Source organism: Rhinatrema bivittatum, chromosome 13 (genome assembly GCF_901001135.1).
Source record: "Rhinatrema bivittatum chromosome 13, aRhiBiv1.1, whole genome shotgun sequence".
In the NCBI taxonomy this organism is placed as follows: Eukaryota; Metazoa; Chordata; class Amphibia; order Gymnophiona; family Rhinatrematidae; genus Rhinatrema; species Rhinatrema bivittatum.
Window position 1 is genome coordinate 16,661,283 of NC_042627.1, and position 23,974 is coordinate 16,685,256.

The following is a 23,974-nucleotide window of genomic DNA, read 5'->3' on the forward strand; positions in this document are numbered from 1 at the left end:
TCCCTGCAGGGGGGGAGGGGATGATTTTGGAGTGGTCAGGGAAAAGCAAAATAAGGAAGACCTATACGTCCTAAGACAGCCTCTCCCAGGCAACCTTCAGGGAACAGTAGGGCATGGTCAGATTTCCCAAGTATGTGCACACCCTGAGCAGCAGGAGCACCTATTACTGGTGGTGACACCCAAAACGGTGAATGCCTTCCCACAGCCTGATGGGAAAGGGGTATGGCCCCCTCGCCTCCTCTCTCGTACACCGCTGACAGAGGGCTCTAACAGAAGTTTTATGTAGAGTGACCCAACAATGCATATTTCTTGTTCTTCAGTCTACATCATATGCCTTTCTTGCTTTCTAAGAAATCCATTTTTTTACTTGATCATCCTAAAGGACATCTTAATTGGCCCAGTCTGTTGCAACTGTATCTGCAGCAAACATCAAAAGCCAAGTGAGGCTGAGAAGGGAGAGAGTGTGACCTCACAGTCCGAGTAATGGATTGGGAACCTTGGGTCTCCTATTCCTATGCCTTAGGTAAGTGTTTGTGGCCTGATTCACTTTTCCCTTCCTATAGACACAGAATGGGACAAAAACCTTAAATCAGACTCTTACATTGTAAGCCTCTTGGGGAAAAAAATGATGTACTTCTCTGTATTTTGCTATAAAATGCCATGAGCTAGATTGCTGTCAAATTCTCACATAAATGAGACTATATTTGGAGAACTTCACTGTGCCCTTGGGTGATAAGCTCCGTCAGTGCTTTGGCTATATTTCTTGTTATGGCTTCTAAGATATCAAAGTTGTCTGATACCACAGCATTTACATTGACATCATGGCATGGCATACTGCAGCTTCTCTATAAAAGCATGCTGGCTTGAGAAATACAGCTAAGAAGATTCATAATTTAAGTGACATTCTTGATCCCTTCTCTACCTTTTTCTTTCCGCATTCTTCTTCTTTTTCTAGTCACCTGTTAACTTTCTGATGCACAATGGATATGACTAATTGCAGATAAAATGCTATTGCCCATCACCTTTGCACTCCTGAGTGGAATTCCTCTCCACTGTCCATCACTCTCTGGCATTTAAAAATACTTGCACAGTGTTAGTTTTAGGAAAATCCATTACAGATCCCTGTGGTACTCCATTATTGACCATTTGGAAAACTAACCATTTGGTCCTACCATCTGTTGCCTATCTTAACCAATTACTATTCCAGGATAGGACATTGTCTCCTATCCCATGACTTTTTAATTTCTTGAGCAGTTTCTCATGAGGGACTTTGCCAAGTGTCTTCTGAAAATCCATATACACTATAGCAACTAGCACACTTGTATTTATATGTTTATTTATGCCTTCAAATCTATTAGAAGCTACACAGGTTAACGCTGTCCGACTTGAAAGAGAGCAGCTGAGAGGGGACATTATAGAAGTTTATAAAATCATGAGGGGAGTGGAACAGGTAAGTAAAGGACAGTTATTTACCCTTTCAGATATTACTCCATGAAAGGAACCAGCAAATTTAAAACAAATCACAGAAAGTACTTTTTCACTTAGGGGTAGATTTTTAAAAACTGCGCCCACACATACTTTTGTTTGTGCGACCGGCGCAAACAAAAGTACGCCAGATTTTAATAGATACGTGCGTATCTTTTAAAATCCAGGGTCGGCGCATGCAAGGCTGCGCAAAATCGGCAGCCTGCGTGCGCCAAGCCGCCTCCGTTCCCTCCACCCCCCCCCCCCGCACCTTCCCCTCCCTAACCCACCCCCCAGCCCTATCTAAACCCCCCTCCCTACCTTTGTTGGAAAAGTTACACCTGCCCGAGGCAGGTTATCTGGTTAAATGCCATCTTTTTGAATATTAGAGCTACTTATCTGGCAAAATTCTAGCCAGATATCTCATTATCTGGCTATAATTTTACCAGATGTAAAAAGAAATGTTCTGGGGCAAGGTAACGTTATCTGGCTAACATATCAAATTGTCAAGCATACCTAGCTAAATTAGCCAGATAATTTTAGGACTGTCTCAGAGCAATTACCTGACTATGTGTGGCCCGGCTAATATGGCACTTAACTATATACTTTTAAAAGATATCCAAGTTAATGGCTGCAAAATATAAGCAACAAGAAAATAGGCTTTTAAATATTTGTATTTATCAAGTTTTATATACAGTCGTTCGGTTTCGCCATCACAACGGTTTACAAAGTTTCGATGTTTAACAGAGTGTTCAAAAATTCATACGCTTGTTAACATATTTATCTTATTCATTATAACATATTATGGGGTACATTTTCAAAAACAGCGTGCGCGCGAACAAAAGTATGCTGGATTTTATAAGATACGCGCATCTTATAAAATCCGGGGTTGGCGCGTGCAAGGGGGTGCACATTTGTGCAACCTGCGCGCGCCGAGCCCGGCGCGCGCTGCCTGTTCCCTCCAAGGCCGCTCTGAAATCGGAGCGGCCTCGTAGGGAACTTTCCTTCCACCTCCCCTCACCTTCCCCTACCTAACCCACCCCCCGGCCCTATCTAAACCCCCCCCCCTACCGTTGGCAGATTTACACCTACCCAAGGCAGATGTAAATCTGCGCGCGCCAACGGGCTGCTGGCGCCATCTCCCGACCTGGGGGCTGGTCCGGAGGCCTTGGCCACACCCCCGGGCCGGCACCACGCCCCCGGACCTGCCCCGAACTGCCCCCTGACCCCGGACACACAACCCCGGACACGCCCCCTCCCACCCCTTTTACGAATCCGCGGGACTTGCACGCCGGTGGCCTATGCAAAATAGGCGCGCCGGCACACAGGGCTTTTAAAATCCGGCCCCATGGTTGTAAATTGTACAGGTTAAATTACGTGCTTTGGATTGGTTCTGCATGTTTATATGGGCCGATAGGGAGGGAAGTTGTAGCATAGAGTCATAGGGTATTTTGGTAGGCTTTGGTGATCATCCAAGTTTTTAGTTCTTTTTTGAAGGTTTTTAAGTTTTGTTGTGTTCTCAGTTCAGTTGGGAGGGAGTTCCATAGTTCGGGGCTTCCTAGGGATATGGCTCTCTTCAGAGTTGAGGTAAGTTTGTGTCGAGCAGGTGGAATTTTTAGTAGACCTTTGTTAGCTGAATAGAGATTTCCGTTTGGTGAGTGGAGTTTTATGGATGCACTTAGCTAATTTGTTTGATTTTCATATATCATTTTGTGTATTATGGATAGTATTTTGTAGTCTATTCTGTATTTTATTGGGATCCAGTGTAGTGAAATGAGAGTTGGAGTAATGTGATCATATTTTTTTGTTCCTGTGAGTATTCTGGCAGCTGTATTTTGAAGGATTTGGAGAGGTCGTATGGTGGTGAGAGGTAAGTTGAATAGCAGGGAGTTGCAGTAACACAGGTTGGAGAAGATGAGTAGTTGGAGGACTGGTCTTAAGTCGTTGGGAGAAAGGAAAGGTTTTAGGTGTCGTAGTGTTAGGAATTTGTGATATCCGTCTTTGATTTTTGCGAAGATGTGGTTCTTGAAGGATAGTTCCTTGTCAATTATGACTCCTAACTTGTGGGCATGGGTGACAGGGGAGATTGTTGACTGTTGATTCATTATGTTGAGTAGTGGTATGTGCGTAGGGTTGTTCTTTCTATCCAGCATGATTATTTCTGTCATATCTATGTTTAGGATGTCTCATGTTGGTTAGTAGTTGCATGAGTTTGGTGAGGTAGTTGACTGTTTTTTGTAGGTGTCTTCCAGAGAGTTGTGTATTGGGATAAGTATTTGGATGTCATCAGCATATATGAAATGATTCAGTTTCAGGTTTGAGAGGAAGTAGCATATCGGGAGAAGATAAATGTTGAAGAGTGTCGCTGAGTGTGCGGAGCCTTGGGGAACTCCAGTGTCAAGTTTTATTTTCTTTGAGAGGGTGTTGTTGATTGACACCTGGTAGGTCCTTTGGGCAAGATAGGATGAGAACCATTGTGGGGTTTTTTCTTTTACACCGATTTCGGAGAGACAGTCAATCAGTATTGAATGGTTTGCCATGTCGAATGCTGCTGGTAGATCTAGTAGGACTAGAAGGTAGCTGTGGCATTGTCAAATCCTTTGAGCATGGTGTCGTTTAATGATAAGAGTAGTGATTCAGTGTTTAGTTGTTTCCTGAAGCCGAATTGCGTGGGAAGTAGGAGGATGTTCTTTTCCAAGTGGTCACTGAGTTGGGAGTGGATGATTTTTTCAATAATTCTGGCAATGAATGGTAGGTTTGATATGGGATATGGTTAGTGCAGTTATAGTATAGCTGTGTTTAAGAAAGGATTGGATAAGTTCTTGGAGGAGAAGTCCATTACCTGCTATTAAGTTCAATTGGAGAATGGCCTCTGCCATTAGTGATGGTAACATGGAATAGACTTAGTTTTTGGGTACTTGCCAGGTTCTTATGGCCTGTATTGGCCACTGTTGGAGACAGGATGCTGGGCTTGATGGACCCTTGGTCTGACCCAGTATAGCATGCTCTTATGTTCTTATGGGTCGGTAGTTTAGGGGGTTTTCTGGATCAAGGTTGGTCTTTTTCAGTATGGGTTTGATAATTGCTGATTTTAGGCAGATGGGGTAGTTTCCTTCTGTGAGGGATAGGTTCACGATGTCGATTAATGTTTTGGTTATTGATGGTTCGATGGCTTTGATCATCTGTATGGGTATTCTATCGATAGGGTGTTTAGCTGGGTTCATTTTTTTGATGATACTTTGGATTTCCAGTGATGATGCTGAATCAAAGTTGTGCAAGCTTGGGATTTATTTGATTTATTTTTGAGTCTTGCGTGTTGTTGTTGAGGTTGTTGTTTATGAGGTTTTTGATTTTTTCGTTAAAGAAGTCTGCAAAGTCGTTGCTTGAGAGCTTGGTGATGTCTGGTCATTGGAGGATTTGGTTAGGCAATGTACGATATTGAAGAGTATTCTTGGGTTGTATTGGAATTTGTTTATTTGTTTTTGAGTAGAAGTCTTTTTGCGTTGTGGATAATTTTTTTGTAATATGCTATGTGATCGGTAGGCATTCAGTCGTGTAGTTTTATTGTTCCTCCAGGATTTTTCTTTTTTTCGGAGTTCACGTTTGGCTGATCTGATGTTTTCGTTGTACCATTGATTCTGGTGTTTTGGGTTTTTTATTGTTTTCTTTATCATGGGGTTTATCGTGTCTGCTATTGTTTTAGTGATGTTGAGCCAGCATGAGGTGGCATTTTCACTTGCCATTTCTTGAAGAGTATAGCAGTAGATTTTCTGGGTTTGGGGGGTGCCCCTTTGTTGCGCTCCTTTGGCACGTGATGCCTGGTGCTCGCGCCTCTCTTAGAGGTGTGTCCGGTGCCTTAGGATGATGTCTCCAGGGGGGCGGGCCTCCCAGCCGAGGAGGCAGTGCCGCTCCATTGTTCTTTGGGGCACTCTCTGCCCCCTTCAGGCTTCTGCCGTCCCCGTGGGCGCTGGGCACCTGCTGGTTCCCACTTCAATGGGTGCCGTGGCTGTCAGGACGCCTGGTGCTCGCGCCTCTCTTAAAGGTGGGTCCGGTGCATTAGGATGATATCACTGGGGGGCGGGCCTCCCGGCTGAGGAGGCAGTGCCACTCCATTGTTCTTTGGGGCACTCTCTGCCCCTCTTCAGGCTTCTGCCGTCCCCGTGGGCGCTGGGTGCCTGCTGGTTCCCACCTCAATGGGTGCCGCGGCTGTCAGGATGCCTGGTGCTCGCGCCTCTCGAGTGGCAAGTTATCTGGCTACACATGTCCAGATAACTTTAAAACCTGACCAGTTATGTTCAAATATAGCTAGGTTAGATTTTTAAGTTGTCTGGATACGTGTAGCCGGATAACTTTACGCGAGTATATTCGGTGGGATGTTTATCCTGCTGAATATCTGGAACAAGTTATCCGGCTAATAGCTAACTTGTCTGCTTGCTGGCTTACTAAATATTAGCCCCTTAACGTCTCTATAATGACCATGTACATTCCCCAAGGTACATTTTCTTTGCAGTGCTTAAGACCAGGCAAATACTATCTAAGGAGTTCTGCTGGATATGTCATCGGATTTATTGCCTGAACCTTTAGAAACAATTGTGTCTGGTTTTGAGAAAGTAATTTGCAACAGTCTTAAGTTCCCAGCCTGAGATGATGCGACAGTTTGCTTCCCATCTATATGAAATGCAAAACAGCAACTATCTCAAATGCTACAATTTCAAAATAAATTCAGCATCCGTGCATGAAACATGAGCTTAATTGAAACAAAGTAATAACTTGAATACTGATATACGCTAGTGTCATAGGGGCCAATCAAATAATCAGCTTTGCAAAGCTGAGCTCGTGGCCTTGACTACCACACATACTTTTCAGATACCAAACGTTTCACAGTTTTTGTTGAGAAGAAGTTAGTGTTCTTAGCCTCTGAAACAGCTAACAGAGAAAAAAAGAATCTGGAGTCCTTTCCCTCTCATAAATGAGTACTAACATTAGTATTCTAGGGTTGATTCATATGCAGAAAAAGTCATTCTAAGCTTAAATGCCCCCACAGGTGTACAGTAATGGATATAACATGATAATATAGTCAATGGCAGAGAAAGACAATTGTCCCATCCATTCTGTCCACCTCTTCCAGTCCACATTGCTGGCAAGCCCAGATAAGTTTTTATCTCCCTCTTTGACAGGGATGTCCATTTATTTTTAACCAACATGAAAAACACAACAAAATACCCAGGTTTTGTTTAAAATTGAAACTCCCTCCCTTCCTTCCAACACGCCCTGAAACTAAGAGTATTTTTGTTAACTTGCATTTTCGAAAACATTTAGGGGTAGATTTTACAAATTTGCGCACACGCGTACTTTTGTTCGCGCACCAGGTGCAAAAAGGGTACGCGGGATTTTAATAGATAAGCGCGTAGCCGCGTGTATCTGTTAAAATCTGGGATCGGCGCATGCAAGGCTGTGCAAAATCGGCAGCCTGCGCATGCCGAGCTGCGCAGCCTGCCTCCGTTCCCTCCGAGGCTGCTCCAAAATCGGAGCGGCCTTGGAGGGAACTTTCCTTCCACCCCCCTGCACCTTCCCCTCCCTTCCCCTACCTAACCCACCCCCTCAGCCCTACCTAAATCCCTCCCACCTTTGTTGCACAAGTTACGCCTGCCCGCGCTGGGCCGGCCGCCGGCGCGCGATTCCCAGGCGCCGTTTTGGAGGCCTCAGCCACGCCCCCGAAACGCCCCGGGCTGGAACCATGCCCACGGCCCCGCCCCCAAATGACGCGTTGCCGTGACACGCCCCCTGACATGCCCCCCCCGGAAAGCCCCAGGACTTAAGCATGTCCCGGGGCTTGCGCGCGCCGCTGAGCCTACTCAACATAGGCTCGGCGCACGCAGGGGGAACTTCGGGTAGGTTTTCAGGGGGTACGCGCGTATCCTTTGAAAATCTGGCCCTCAATGAGAGCCATTAAAACATTACAATTACAATTCACCCCATCCCTTCCCTAGAGGTACCCTGCCCCTTTCCTGGGCTTGTCGCAAACTTGTCACATAGAAAGGGGCTGGATCAATACCCAGCTGGTTTTGAGTCGCCAGGTGTTGGTTCTACAATGCTGCCGGCCAGTCCTGAAGTTGGCACCATTTTGTACAATGGGTGTACATATGGTACAACAAAATGGTGCCAATCTCAGGGCCGGATGGCGCCATTTTGAAACTGGGTCCTGGTAGAGCAGGAAAAGTTGGCGATCACTTCTGCCTCATTTTACTTAGCAAGTTTGTGCAACCCAAGGAAGGGGTAAGATACTTTTTTTGGTGGGGGGGGGGGAGGGGGGAGAGTTTATGAGGAAGGCCTAAAGGTTAATTTTAAAGTTTTGGTACTGGCGTGGGGAGGAAAGTTTCTTTTTTCTTTTTCCAAATAAAATGAGGCGAGCATTCAAAGGCATTTAGCCAGATAATTCAACAGTTATTTAACTAAATACAAATATTATTTATGCCTCTTGCTGCATGCCTTGTGGTTTTGTATTACATTGATGTTCCATATTTCTGTTTTCAGAATATACTCTACATTTTTAGAGTCAACCTTTGTCCCTCCTGATGTCGCTCTACAAAACATGGTCCCATGTTGGGGAACTGAATTCTTTAACATCTATTTAGGCAACTATTTTGTAAATTTGTTTGAACACAGTTTTCAACAGATCGAATTAAAACTATCTTAACACTAGATGTTGTATGGTGGAATATATTTATTTTGTTAAAATCTTTTATTTATTGTTTTCACAAATAATCTACTTTAAGTGTTACTGCAGCACACAATTGTGTTTTTTGAATAAAATATCTAAGCCACCTTCATCCTCAGCTGAAGACTTCCTACGATTAGGCAAAGAATATATATTTGAAAGGACAATTTCTCTATCAAAAGGTAAGCTTAAAATCTCAGTAGTAGTTTGTTTTTTTTAAATAATTGTAATAACCAGAAAATTCAGAAACAAAGTTCATCCTTCTCTGATTATTTTCAAGCCTCTTCATCTGATTACAATGTAACATACTGTTCTTTATAAAGGAAGCATTAGAAGTCTGAAGAGATCCATCCTGGGAAACAAGGGTTGTAACCGTGGATTCTAAAGCTGACATGCAAAGCTCATGGTTCTCAAACGTATTCTTGGAGTCCCCCATGAACTGCATAAATTGAGAAGTGGATTGGGTTAAGGTCCAGTCCATTTTTTTTTTAAGATCATTTTCCACATGTCCGTAAGTGTGACATCAGTAGGTTCAACGTCTTCCTCCATATTACCCAATAAAATCTCTAGCAGATCTTAAATTTGTTCTACTAGTTACAGTATTTAGCAAAATAGTATTTGCATCTGTAGGTAGAGAAACCACACTGTTTTTCACCCCAGATGGATCAAATGTCCCAGTTTTCCCATCTTTTAATACCTTAGTAGAGGATCAAAATGGACTGATCAGTTGGTTGGAGCCAGGGCTTGAGGAGGCTCCTGAAGAATCTGAACCCTCCAAACTACCAGCGCGCCTGACGGGGCACCTTCTATCCTTTGCAGGGGATGATCCATCGGAGTGGCGGCCTGAGGCTTCGTTTTCCTCCTCTTCCCTATTTCAAGGAGGCCAAAGCAGGAAAAGAAAATATTTGCCCCAAGGGGGTGATGCCCCTTTGGCGCACAGATTTGGTGATGTGCGCTGGCAGCTCTACGATGCTAAAACCAATCTTTTATGGGGAGGAAATGATGTCAAGGCAGAGCCCAGCAGGAGTCGCAGCCAGCCAATTCCCCCCCCCCCCCCCCCCCCCCCCATAGTAACGGGCTGAAATTATCACTCAACGTCTCGCTCAGCAGTCCGGGCGGCAGGTCTCCTTCTCCTTCACTCCCCCTTGCTGTTCTTTTTTTGTTTGAGTATGAACAGAAAAATAATATTCTGGAAAAATAAACCCCCAAAAAGTTTGAAGAATTGCCAAAAGCTTATAGAAGATTAAGGACTATTTCATTGTTCATGTAACTGTCCAGCGAGGCACTGACAGCAGCATATTAGGCAAGGTAATGGCAGGAAGCAGAAGCACACTTGGAGCTACAGTCTTCATAGGAGCTGATTTCAGATAGCACGACGCTCGGCTGCATCGTCTGATTCACTTTCACAACAGTCACTTGACCCCAGTCAATCAGATGAATTTATTTCTCCAATTTTTTATTTTTTTAACAAGGCAAATGAATTTACTCTACCTCTCCTTTCCCCCTTCCCCAACATTTCACAATCTAAACCATTTCAAATCTTGCTCAAGAATAGCCCTGGCATATTAGCAAATTAATCCCTTCGTAATGAAAAAAGCCATTTTGTTTGCTGAAAATTAAAAGAAAAAAAATGCCACCCATTCAATACAGCATGGATAATTCTAATCTGTATAATTCCATCGTCAATTTATTATGCATTCCTTTTGCAGAAAGCAGTGGAAAACCTCAGCAGTTTCCATGGCGCCGACAGCTGGATCCTACATTGGGACTGGCTGGTTCTTCTGCATCCCTGTGCTTCTGGCAAGTATAGTTTGAAACTCTGGCTTTAGTGCTCCGTTACAGATTGTGCACAGTGCACTATTCAAAATGTACACTGGCCATGAAGCAATACTTAGACAGCACTGTTTAAAGCAAACTCCATTAAATCAGCCTTTTTATTCATTTGTTGTTTCTTGTAGATGTTACAAATACCAAATTAATGGACTGCTTAATTTCAATGTAGTCAGAACAGCCCAGTCATCCTCCCATACCACTTCATTCCCCCGTCTTACCCTATTTTTCTGTTTCCTCCCTCTTCCTCCAATATCGATATCCACAATCAGCTAATTAAATTAAAAGTCCGGCCTCCAGGTCTGGTCGGAACATTGGGCCTGGGTTCTGGCTGAGGCCCTGGCGCTGGGACCTGGCCTTTGGGTCAGGTCACAGCATCGGGCTGAGGCCCTGGCGCAAGGACCTGGCCTCCAGGTCCTGTCACAGCGACAGGCCTGGGTTTGGGCCGAGGCCCAGGCGCTGGGACCCGGCCTCCAGGTCAGATCGTGGCATCAGGCCTGTGCTCAAACTCCAGCCTAGGCTGAAGCCTCAGAATTGAATAGGCCAAGGCTGCAAACAACCATGATCTCTACCTTTGCAAATACGAGGCTTCGGCCTAGGCCTTGCCAGCAGATCCCCACCAGACTGGATAAGTGGTGGCCAGAGGGATCCTGGCCCTGGCATTTTTCTGGGAGGGCGGGATGGAGGCCTAGTTTTTTTTTTTATTTTTGGCTGTTTTTTGGGGGTTTTGGTTTTTTTTTTTTAATCACACAAATAAAACAATCCATAAACCAAAATTCACAAACCATGGGGAAAACAACCTACCGAAAGCAAAAACTAATTTTTCTCCCTTGCACATTCCTATAAAACAGTAAGCAATTTTGGAATATTTAATAAGGTACAACATCTGGTGCCTAATCACATTCTCCGAGTTTTCAATCTCCCAATGCAATAGGATATTTTCACAAACCAAAAGGTTCTCTAGGGTCTGTATTCTTTCATAAAGAGGCTTCTACAGCATACAAACACTGATCTATGTCTAGAACTTGGTTTTCAAACTTCTGAAATTATCCAAATGATTCTGTACTTGACTAGAAACTCCTGTATCTGAGAGCTTATTATATTGTGGTATTATTTTTAGGGAAATAGATATTTCCTTAGATTGTGATCCTTGTCCCTGATATTGTAGACTGGTTTATTACCTGGAGTCATTGTTTCTTTTTCTCAGTTTCTTCATTTACTTTTCTTATATTTCAACTTTATTTATATTTCTTAAAGTGTATTTCTTGTATGATTTAATATATTTATTTATGTTATTTATTTATAGTTTTTTTTATATACCACGGCATGTAATGCACATCACCTCGGTTTACAGCAAACAGTAATTCAGCCTGAGGCTTTACAATAAATATAAGTGGAAAAAGCCAAACGCTTGTTTAACAGTTAACTAGGTATATAAATATCATATATATGTAACAAAAATAACCGAGAAAATTAACTTAAGGTCTGCCCTTTAGGGAGATATTCTAGGGAATAATACGGGTATGGAAAGGGGGAAACATGGGGGGGAGGGGGGGGACGTGTTGTATTACAAATACAAATTTGTAAAACTCAAAAATAATAACCAAAATGATCTCATCAGCATGCAAAGGGCCAAAGAGTACGGTCATTTGCCAGGATGCAAGTAGGTTGTGTTTCTTGTTCTGCTAACTTCTGGGTCTGGGAGACAGAAGATCATGATCCAGAAGATGGTGGGGATTTATAAGAAGGGGGTGCTGGATGTTGGTGGGCTGTTGAAGGGAGATGGCTTGGCAGTCCATGGATGGCTCAGATTTCCTACCCCCAGTGTTACCTGCAGGGAGGAGAGAGAAGCTGGTGATTGCTTCTCGGAGCTCTCTCAGGTTGCCACTTGTCTGGCTACTTTGTGGTTTTGTGTGGTTGCTTAGAGCACTTCCTGTTGCCCTATTCAGATGGTTGAAGTGGCTTTTAAAACTGCAGAGCATACAGTTCTGCTGAATGCTAATGTGCTCCAAAATACTTTTACCCAAACTAGCCAAGTACCACTATTGTAAAAACTTCTAAAACGAGCAGAGGCCCTTGTAAAACCAGCATAGGATATTATTCAGTTTTCCCTTTCTATACTGGTTATAATAATTTATCCCAAAAAATCATTTTTCTTATTTTTCTACGTGCATCTAAAATTCTTTGAATGAAAAAATATTTATTTGTAAATTAATCTTTTACTTCCCTTGAATGCATTACACAAAGAGCCTCATTTCTGCCCAATATGGTGCCATATTTCCAGGTACTCTCTGTTTCAGGGGCTTTTTTTTTTTTTTTAACCGAAAGACCCCCTCTGTTTTTTTGTTCTTTCTTTACAGCTCCAGCACTGCTGTCACCTGAACAAACAGATAGTGGGAATCTTTATCATGTCAAAAGGATCAATAGAAAACCTCTACTTCATCATGAATGTTTCCACTGGTTGATTTCAATCTTTGGAACACTCTACCTGAAGACCTGAGAACTCAACACAACATAAAAACCTTCAAAAAAGACCTAAAAACTTTACTGTTTCGCAAATTCTTCACGGACCTCCAGTCATCTGCTCATACCAACTCTCAAATGAACTAATAACTATAATATACTATCTAACACATTTCCCTCCTCTTCCAACCTTACATTACTTCCTAGAATTGTTATACTATGTTTTACTGTAATGTTCACTATGTTATAATATTTTCAAAATTTCCTTCGATATATTTGTTCACTATGTAAACAGTTATGATGGCTTTACCGAATAAAGGTATATAAAACTCTTCAAATAAATAAATAAATAAACTACAGCTTACTCAATCTTTTCCTTTTAATACAAAAATGAGCTTGTGGTCTATGTATTACATTTTATTTTCATAAAAATAAAAAAATAGTTTTCAACGCAGCCACTTGTTTTTCAGTAAGCAAACACAGGGGTGTAAAATTGTGACTTAACCGTGAATTCAGCACATCTCAGTACATTCGCCTCAAAGTTTTTTAGAAGGAAAGAGTAATTGAATGAAGTTGCAGAATTGTCCCTTAGGTTATTTTGTAACATGGTAACATAGCAAATGACCGCAGATAAAGACCGAAGTGGTCCATCTGGTGTTCATTTATATTCTCTAACCTCTAAGTAGAAAGATCAAAGTGTAAGATTATGTGGTAGCATAGTGAGGAATATAAAAGAGAAAATTGCAAACTTTGAAACTTCTCACTCTGGTCTCATACAGTATAGTGCAAGCAAGCCATAATACAAATGGCTAAAGCACTGCCAATTATAATCATGTACCAGGGTTTTTAAAAATCTTTTTGTAGCATTAAAAAATATATCTCATCCAAGGTAAACGTCTTATCAATTGGCCAACTGTTATATTCCCAAATGATAGTTCAAAAACTCAACTGATACTAACCTGATACAATCCAATCTCAATAGTTGTGTTTAACTTAAAGTGGTTGTTATATAGTAGACACTGGATATAATCAGGTACTGATAAAGCCACATGAAGATTGCTTATATGCAGAACGTTGGATAAATGGAGAAGTTCTTTCCAAACAAACGGCTAAATGCCTGTCACTGCCACAATGTCTTCTTCTGGGGCCAGTTGGAGAATATATAAACACAGGAAAATCACTTTTACTTACAATTCACCAAAGAAAACCAGAATTTTTAAAAACATATTTAACCCAGACACACCATAGTCCCATCTCACTTCAAAATGGCTGCATTGCATCAGATATCAAAGCAACTGTCATCAAGACAGCTACCAATCAAATTGCATATAAAAAGTGCCATGGTCCATATACATAACTTGACAAACTGTAATTTTGGGAAGTCATATCAGTAAAATACATAAATGGCTCTCAGTAGAATGACAGTGTCCTATTTAAAGATTAATATCTGCTCATGTTGCGGAAGAGTTGAAATCTCCACCATGAATCTACAATAAGAGACGGTAACTTTCAAATGGGCGCATGGGCCAGATATACGTATTATGGGCATGAAGCCAGATACGCAGCAATGTTATATCCTGGGTATACATTTGCATGCATGTTATAAAATAGCCCTGTTACGTGTATGCGTGCTCCTAATTTTAAGCATGTGCGCCCACAACAGCGTAAGTCAGCTTTGGGATACGCACGGGAGGGAATTTTATAACAGATGCGAGACCAGCCCATGAACAGTTTCACCAGTTAATCTACTAGTTTTCCCAGTCTAGAGCTAGGTCCTCCAACCGCCCCTCCCCCCGGTTATTTAGTCTGCACTAGGTCCTCCAACCCCACCCTGGTTCTTTAGTTTGCACTCCTCCCAGTTAACCCAGAACCCTCAAACACTTCAAAGATGATTGGAAATAGTTTTATAAAGGTGTACACCTCCTCTATAGCAGAAGTAAATTTGCGCTCAACTATACGTTGGCATGTGCCCAGGTGCATAGTTACTTGCGCACATATCTCTTGACCCTGCCCCAGAATGCCCATGCCCCACCCACATTACGCACGGTTTCCCCCGATGCAAGATATTTACGCATCGGTACTTGTGCGTTGCTTATAAAATCAAGTGGATACGCACATATGCTACATCTGCACCCATCTCCCAATTTTGGCATGCATCTGACTTTTAAAATTCACCTTTAAGGTTTTCTCAAGACAACAAATTTAAGATCTTCCAAAGAATGATTTAGAGCAATCCAATATGTAACCAACGGTACCTCAAGCTTCTTACACCGTAAACAACTATGATGTTCTTGTATACATACTTGTACTGCACGCAAGGTTTTCCCAATGTATAGCAAAAGAAAGGGTCACCACATCACATAGATGGCACATGTAGTGACATTTTTTTTAAAACTCAAAACAAAAAGCCAATCAAACTGCCCTAAGCAGTAATGATTCACCAACAGAAAGGAACAGTAATATAAATTTTTAAGAGGGGATTATAACCACACTTTAATGCATCTTATGGATGAAAATGTGCCAGACCTCTCTACACAAAGAGAAGTATCCCAGGCCTCTCAATCATTCACCTATGTGGCCAACAATAGGTGCCAAAAAATGTCTATTCTTTTTCAAATTACATATAAAACAATGTTATTTATCACTTAAATTAAGCAAATGCATCTCCAAAATGAAGAGTACATATTGGCAAAAGTGACAGTAAAGTCAATCCAACCCAGACATTAGCTGGAGTCAAAAACCTGCATTCAGGGGGACTTATCTTTAATAGTTGATCACTTTGTATAAATCGCTCTCTGATATATCATCCGATCTCCAAACATTCACTCGGCAAAAGAGACAGGTTTTAATGGTCCACACCAGGAAGTGATGTCATAATCATCCAGTTCCAAATTATCAAAACGAGATAACTTTATTAGAATCTAAGAATCAAAACAAAACTTTCAGGAAGAAATCACAATTTCAGAGAACACAAAAAATATCAAAACTGTATAATCAGAGGAAAACAGAAAGGTCCAATTCATATTTAAACCATCAGAGGCCAATGTCTTCAAATGATAAATCCAGCATTGTTCAATATGAAGAAGGTGGCGTCAAAGGTCATCACCACAGCGATTCCTATTAGGCACCTCAATAACACAGAAAAGTAAAACTTCACACACATGCTCAAATTCCTGACAATGTGCACCAGAGGCACTGCTAAACAGCCCTTCTTCAAACAACTCTGATGTTCGATCATCTGGGTGCACACACACAGCCTGGGTGATTTTGCCAACACAGAGCTTAGCACATGGGCATTGAATTAAATAAATCGCCCCATTCGTTTGACAGATGGTGGAGTGACAAAGTTAAACATGGTAGCCAGTAGATGTAATATATACAGTGTCTGTGCACATTAAAACAGAACACACAAGGGGCATGTCCAGGAGTACCAAGGGGCATGTCCAGGAGTACCAAGGGGCATGTCCAGGAGTACCAGGTGTGGGCAAAATAGTGCTGTGTGTAACATCAGAGTGGATTAGCATATCGCGTAAGTTAGTGCCACGTGTGAAAGCAAACCTTGGCAAGTCTTTAAACGCCGGGTGTAGCTGCAATAAACACCAATGGTTCCGGATAGATTTACTTCCCCCAACACCAGGAGAGTAGGGTAGGACACAAATAAGGTGTCTCGACACATATCTTATGAGGTATGAGAATCCATTCTCTATGAAAATCTTGTCCTCAAATAGGCTTTTCAAATGCAAGCTCGAGAATATCCATGAGATAAGAAATGGGTAAACAAGAGCTTGGCCTGAAGTTTAAAATCTACAAATTCCAAACAGATCTATCATAACTGAAAAAACTGACTGACAGGCTAATATTGCTTGAGGCTTCAAGGTTGTGCACTGTCAAATTGCAGGTAACTATTTGAGTCTGTTTGTTTCCTGAACAGTGTTGAACAAAATTCAACCGGAGTCTTGTGAATGGTGAGATCACCATTCACAAGGCCACCTGTTGCTCATGTATGGTAGCTGAAAATTTCAAATTCGGGTCCAACTGATTCATCCAGACAACAAAATCCTCTAATTGGGATCAGGACCTTCCCCATAAAATAAAAACATTGGCAATATCGCACTTCAAAAGAAGCAGCTTGTTTGAAAAAAGGTGAGCAGTATGCCACTATAATTCAAAAGATCCCATGTAAAGATTTGCTACATCGGGCGCCATTGTGGCACCCATTGCTGTCCCATGTACCTGTTGGTAAAATTTGTCATCAAATGCAAAAACATTTCTAGTTAATGCCAGCTCTGCAAGTTGCACCAAAAAAGATGCTGAGATGCGATGGAGACGTTCACAAGAGCCTAAAAATTGGGAAATGATCTGTAAGGCATGAGGATGGGGAATATTAGTATACAGATCCTCAACATCAAGCGTGGCTATAAAGGTGACACTCGTGATGTTCTGAAAAGAATCCAACAAAGTAATCAAAAATTGCGAATACATGATGTATGAGGGTAATTGCGGAATCATAAGAGCTAATAGTCTATCTATAACATGCACTCTTTGTTTTGGGAATATATTTACTTAATTTAAGTGAAAAATAACATTGTTTTTTAATTGCATGTAAAACAATTGAAAAACAGGCATTTATTGGCACCCATTGTGGGTCACATGGATGAATGATTGAGAGGTCCGGGATACTTCTCTTTGCGTAGAGAGGTCTGGCATGTTTTCCTGGCTTGCTGACACCCATAAGATATATTAAAGAGTGGTTATAGATTCGCTCTTAAAAATGTATATTACTGTTCTTTCTATTGGTGAAATTTTTTTTAAACATATGGATGTTGAGAAGGAAAAGGCAAAACTTCACTACTAAATGATCTCGAAAATACATTGCTTTGTCTCCAAAGATACAGATGAGTAAAATGCAGATCATACCAAATAATCATGAAGATTACAAGCTCTTTTTAATACAAGAACGGGTTTCTCTTGAAATATTGAGTGTAAATTAAATACTTGTCAATGCCTTCTAATATTTTGCTACTCTAAGCAGATCTGGGATTTGGAAGACAAAACCCATACCAATTGAGATTCTACAACTTTATTATTAGATTGTAATAACAACTGATGATTGGCCCAATGCACTCTTAAATGCACGTTGAATAATCCTGAAGGGATACCTCCATTCTAAAAAACAAAACTTTATTTCTTGGGTGCAAAGATCAGTCGACCAAATGCCATACCCTCAATAATTGACCTGTTGGTAAATTATTGTGTAATCTCAAAGGATGCCAACTCGAGTAATCTAATAATGTGTTTAGATCAGTAGGCTTACAAAAAAATAGAAAATAGAAAACCCTCCACGGTAAATATATAGTAATGTCCAAAAAAAGATACTGCACCCATACTGGCAGAATAAATGAATAGTAAATTTGGATCACAAGCATTTAACCATACAAAAAAACTTTCCAATGTCTGTTGATCACCGGTCCATAGTATAAAAATATCATCGATGTAATGTTTCCATAACTGGACATAACTCACATAAGAGCAAGAAGAAAGCCAAATCTGCTCAAAGGCATTCACGGAGCGGGATGCCAGTGGCCAGTAGTTGGTGTTCCACCTTCACGGAGCGGAAGGATGGAGGGCTGCTATCTCCAAAAAATAAAAAAAAAATAAAAAAACAAACAAAAAAATAAAACAGGGGTGGGTAAGAGTATGGGGCAAGGTGGTGGCCTGCTTGTTACAGCAGTTGCTACCCCTATTGAGCTGGATGTCACTTGGATGCAGACACGGAGCTGCTCTCTAAATTGGTGGTAGGGTGTTGGGGAATTAGGGCTGGAGGGTACTGGAAGCCAATAGTAACAGGTGGGAGAGAGAAAAAGGGAAAAAAATGGATAAAGTGCGTAGCTTGCTGGGCAGACTTGATGGGCCGTTTGGTCTTCTTCTGCCGTCATTTCTATGTTTCTATGTTTCATATAAGTCAGCAAAATCAGGGGTTATCAAGGTCCCCATAGTGTTACCCTTAACTTGTTGCAAATATATAGCATCGAAAATAAAAAAAAATTTCTTGAAAAGCAACAGTCGCTAACTGACAAAAAATGAGTGGGTACTCTTACCAGCTCCAGTCTAGTGTCAAAGGTCCTATGTGAAATATCAATTGACTCATCCTATGGAATAATTGTATATAGAAATGTGATATCAATGGTTACCAATATCAAATTAGATAAAGGAACTGAACAGTTTTCCAAAATAGTAATAATATGAGCCCAATCATGAATATAGGAAGGCAATAAAGGAATAAATTCTCTTAGGAATTTATCAAGAAAAATAATTTTTTTCTGTAACTGATTATATCCAGTAGCTATTACATGAAAACCACTTTAAGTTAAGCACAACTATTGAAAATGGATTAAATCAGGTTACAGAACTAAGTACAGAATTCCTCTTTGCAGCTGGGTTTTTGAACTATAATTTGGGCATATAATAGTTGGTTAATCAATAAGACTTGAATACACCACCACCTACCTTGTACAAGATAGATTTTTAATGCGACAAAAACACATTTAAAAACTAGTAAAGGATTATAATTACAGTACTTAACCTGTTTGTATTATCACTTGATTGCACTATATATATATAGCCTTGTACAAAAAAGAAAGGTGTAAACTTTGAAAGTCCTCACTTTGGTATTTTATATATATATATATATATATATATATATATATATATATATATATAATACCCATAGTGTGTATATGGGTGCATGCAAAGCTGCTACAGCATCTCATAACCTGCGCCCAAACCATGTGCACAAATTATAAAATATGAGTATATTTCCACGCAAATATGTTTGTGTGTGTAAAAACCATGCACTGCACAAGGTCAGACTTATCCAGATAAGTTCCAATTTATTCGGCAAAGAAGAAGCAAAGAAAATTGAATCACACATGGGGGCCCATGCACTAAAACTCAACTAAAATTGTTTTATAATTCATATACTTAAAAATGTAGCATGCATGCTAAAATGTCATTTAACAGATGATGCACTAAATGTTTAGTGCACACTCTCAAAAATAATCTCAAGCGCATGAACACTATTAGCGTACACACTAAGGGGGTTATTTACTAAAGGTTTACTGCGTGCATTAGGGCCTTTTCGCATGCTACAGGATGCAAATTACCCGGAGGGGAGGAGTCAGGGAATGGGAGGAGTCGGCCGCAGCACTGCTGCCAGCAGTGTCGCTATTTGTTGCGAAAGGCTGCAGCCGGCTGCATTGCGGCCAGCGAAATCACACCACTGTGGTACAAACGGCTGCAGCCTTTCGCAGGCCCGCCCTCCCCTGCCCCCTTTTTCGCGGGATTCATCATTTATGCCCCAAGTCATAAAACTGGTTTCTATTGACTTTTAGCACTTGTGCACTAAATAGCACAAGGCCTTGACAAAATTATTGTACAAATGCTAAACTGAGCTTGAACAATCCTCTTTTCCTTAGGGCTCATTCCCTTTCTTGCCAGCATCTTGCAGCAAACTTGCTGCATGATCATGGACTGAAAGTTAAATACATCCAAATCAGAAACAATACACCGGTGTTTCCCAACCCTCTCCTGGCATCACACCTAAGCAGTCAGTTTTTTTTAGGATATCCATAATGAATATGCATGAGATAGATTTCCATACATTGGGTCTCAATGTATGAAAATCTGATACATATTCATTGTGGCAATCCTGAAAACCTGACTGAGTAAGTGTGCCTCCAGGAGACGCTTGGGAAACACTGCTATATGGTGTACAGAGGCAGGAAACATTCTCCCCAATTGTCAAATATAAATCCTACTTAAAGAGAAGGTAGAATTACTAGGAGTAATACTGAATGAAAGGTTAAGAAAAACAGCTTCCATGAACAAACTCATCCAAACTACCTATTAGCTTCATTAAATTTGCTGCCTTAGATCATATGATATTTAGCATTACTTAGCAGGCCAATATTTAGCTGCCCTGGATAAGTATTTATCTGGTTAAATATATAGTTAGATATCTTGATGGCGGTCAGTGGGCAGACTGGGGCAATATTCTGACTAATCCGATTTAAGTTAACCACATAAGTTAGACCTGCTATAGAGCAGGTCTTAGATTTAACTTATCTAGCTAAGTAACAATTTGTATACGGATATTCAGCAGAATATCCCATTTAAGTTAGCTGGATAAGTCTTATCTAGTTAAGTTAAACATGTAGGCCCAGCTTTTAAAAGCCCTATGCGCGTAAATCCTCTGTAGAAGGGCTAACACGCGCCAGGCCTATTTTAAAAAGGCCCGGCCACACGCGAAAAGCCCCGGAATGCGAAGTCCCGGGGCTTCGGAAAGGGGACGGGCGGGGTCTGAGGCTCCTGGCAGGCTGCCAGTAGGCGCAAAAGGTAAGATAGAGGTTGGGAGGGTTAGGAAGGTTAGATTAGGGGGTTGGGAAATTCCCTCCCAGGCCGCTCCGAAATCAGAGCGGCCTGGGAGGGAACAGGGGAAGGCTGCGGGCGTCGGCGCATGCAAGTTGCACTAATGTGCACCCCCTTGCACACGCTGACCCCCGATTTTATAACATGCACGCACCAGTGCACACATGCTATAAAATTGGGCATCCATGTCTGCACGCCGGGTTGCACGCGCACATGGACGCCCGTGCGTACCTTTTAAAATCTACCACTTAGTTTTGAATATTGGGCCCATAGACTTTAGTTCACTCCTTGATTTTAACTAAACTTGATTACTGTAACAGTGTTTTGCAGGGCTTGCTGCTAACTTTGCTGAAGAAATTGCAGATTGTACAGAACACTGTGGCAAACGTTTATGGGATGGGGGCGGAGTTTAATCATTTAACACCGTGACATATGAGGTTGCATTGGCTCCTCACTGAGGAGTCCACGGGCCACCGTCAATTCCAAGGGCTTAAGCTTTCCAAACTTCCTATACTGTCCTTAAAGCCCTTTGTTTTCCAGGATTTCCTGTTCAGGGGATGAGTGGTGAGACTATTCTCGAAGGCCATGAGCATTGTTTAAAAGTCTTTAACATGTACAGTAATAATCATACTGAATGATAAGTGCGGTTCAGCATAACTTTACTAATAATGCAGTAATTGACAAGATACAAATCTTTGTTCCATAACAATTCAGTTCCAGTAAATCTGTGATGCTTTCCTAAGATTTTAATTTACTCTTCTGTTTCCACATCCCTTTCCAATTGCAGGTGTTTTAGATCTCTCTCCCAGAAGTGATGGAATAGGACTCCTCATTAAATATAGATGGCATACAATATAATCCTACTTGTCATACATTGATTCAGATGACTACTCCTCATCCAAACTCCTCCAGTACATCCTGATGATAGATAGTGGTTAACACGATCTTCCTTCTCTCATACTTCAATCCTTTCTTTCAGGAATGAATGAGAATCCATTCCTTAGGTTGACTTTTGAAGGGTCCTTGGACCTCTCTGTGCTCCAAACAAAGTCCAAATGAGAAGATGAGCTACTCTTTTCTTCTATCTGACCCAAACCTTAATTCCTAAAAGTCTTGGGGCGCACACTTCCACATAAAAGGAACAAAAGGAGGAGCAGGAAAGGTCCAACTTGCCTCCTCAAAGATCAACTAAAAAATCCATCTCCTTTCTATAGTAGTGAGAGCAACAAACAGCAACCCACATGGGGAAGCTGTACACCAACCAAAGATATTTCTCTTCTACCTGCACAGCTGGTATGTTCCTCTTTAGGAAAAACCCAGTAGGGTTCTCTTCATGAGATTTTATGTTTAGTTTTTAAGACATTTGATATTGGACTTCCTTGATATTTATCTACACTATTAATTCCTTATCAACCTTGCAGGTCATTAAGATCTGCGAATCAGGAACTTCTAATTATACCATCCTCATCATTTCAGAGAAGACTGGAAGGCAAATGTTGCACATCATTTAATTTACCAAGGTTCAATACTTTGGAATGCCCTCCCTTTGAAGGTATGGAGGGAATCCAATTATTTTAAATGTAGGACTCTCATAAATACTTGATTATTTAAGCAGGCATTTGATGTAAATTAAAGAGCAAAGTACATACTGAGTTTTATTTCTTGATCAACTACTGTAAAGTTGATATTCTGTGATTGTGATGTTTTTGTTTTACTGATGTTTTAGCTTAGGAATTTTATTATGTATTGCTTTGTTTTTTATTGATCTTTTTTCTCACTTTATTTAAACCACTTTGATTTATGTTGAAAGGCTGTTAAATAAGTAAATAAACTAACCTAAAAGTAAGCCTGACACATGGAACTAATGGTCAGTGCTGATATAAAGAGCAGGAGAACATCTGGACACCCGAAGGCAAGAAACTTACAGAAGAAAATCCAGACCAAAAGTATGTGCCTCAGATGTCTGCCAAGAAGGAAATGGCTTAACATCAGAAAGTGGCCAACCCTGACACATCCATCTCATTAACACTAGGGAAGGAAATCTGCTAGCTCTGAATCAAAGGGATATCTGGCTGGCCTCTGATCATTCATCCTCACCCTGTCCCCTGTATGAGTTCCCTGTAAAGTTGGAGCAGCAACAACATGGATATAGCAATTATCTGTGGGTAGACTAATCACATCAATGACAGCAATGGCCATCACCATACTCCGGCAAAGCAAATTCAGGCAACTGACACCACCAGCATCGACACCATGCAGGAGCTGCCATCTTTAAGAGCCATGCACCATGTAGAACATGCTGATGGAAAAAATACCAGAGGCCTCAAAATGAATTAAGGCTCTGAAGAAAGAAGAAGAAGCTATGGTGAACTATGGCCTAGTTTTGCAAAGCAACATATGAACTATGGCCTAGTTTTGCAAAGTAACACACACATTAGCAGAATCCAGGTGAAACGTCAACAAGTGAGTCACAGGATGAGCATGAGATAAGATAACAGATCTGAGAAAGGGTATCTGTGAAGATAACAGATCTGAGAAAGGGTATCTGTGAAGAAAGTTTGTGCATATGAAGTAAGATAAGATCAAACGGGAACAAAGAGTAGCTGCATTTAGCAGCAAGGTTAACTGAAATCTTGTGGTTTGGAACAAATAGTAGTTATCAATTAGCTTACAGAAAATGTATATAAAAAGAGCTTGCAAAAAGAAAAAAACAAGCAAAAGTTCCAGACCTCGATGTGCTATGTACATGTTGTAAGTATACCTTTGCTTATACTCAGTATAATAAATATATTATTGTGTGATTTAAGACTTGGTCAGAGTTGTTTATTTACAAACAACCAGGAATGAAAAGGCTGGAGAAAGGCATCAAACCTTGAGCAGGAAGAGGTTGCCCCATGAGCTTTCGTCCTAGTTCCCACTTGATACCTTCTATGAGGAACTTACAGCTTAATTGCTGCAGCCCTGTTTTAACTGCAACACCCTGTCCTGCAGACCATTCATACCATCTGAGAGCATGCAGGACACAGGACACAGGCAGTACAATGTTTCTCATAAAGAGACCTTTACTATACT

At 41.1% G+C, this 23,974-nt stretch overlaps 1 protein-coding gene and 1 long non-coding RNA gene across 4 annotated transcripts in view; one reads left to right on the forward strand and one right to left on the reverse strand.

Moving 5' to 3' along the window:
• The window catches only part of PPCDC (phosphopantothenoylcysteine decarboxylase), a 352,571-nt gene that overhangs the window by 221,980 nt on the left and 106,617 nt on the right, over nt 1-23,974 (reverse strand). The window lies entirely within an intron of this gene.
• Nucleotides 911-10,081, forward strand: LOC115075512. The gene is made up of 3 exons (XR_003852540.1): nt 911-1,450; nt 8,302-8,364; nt 9,892-10,081. It is a non-coding gene; the product is annotated as an uncharacterized LOC115075512 (long non-coding RNA).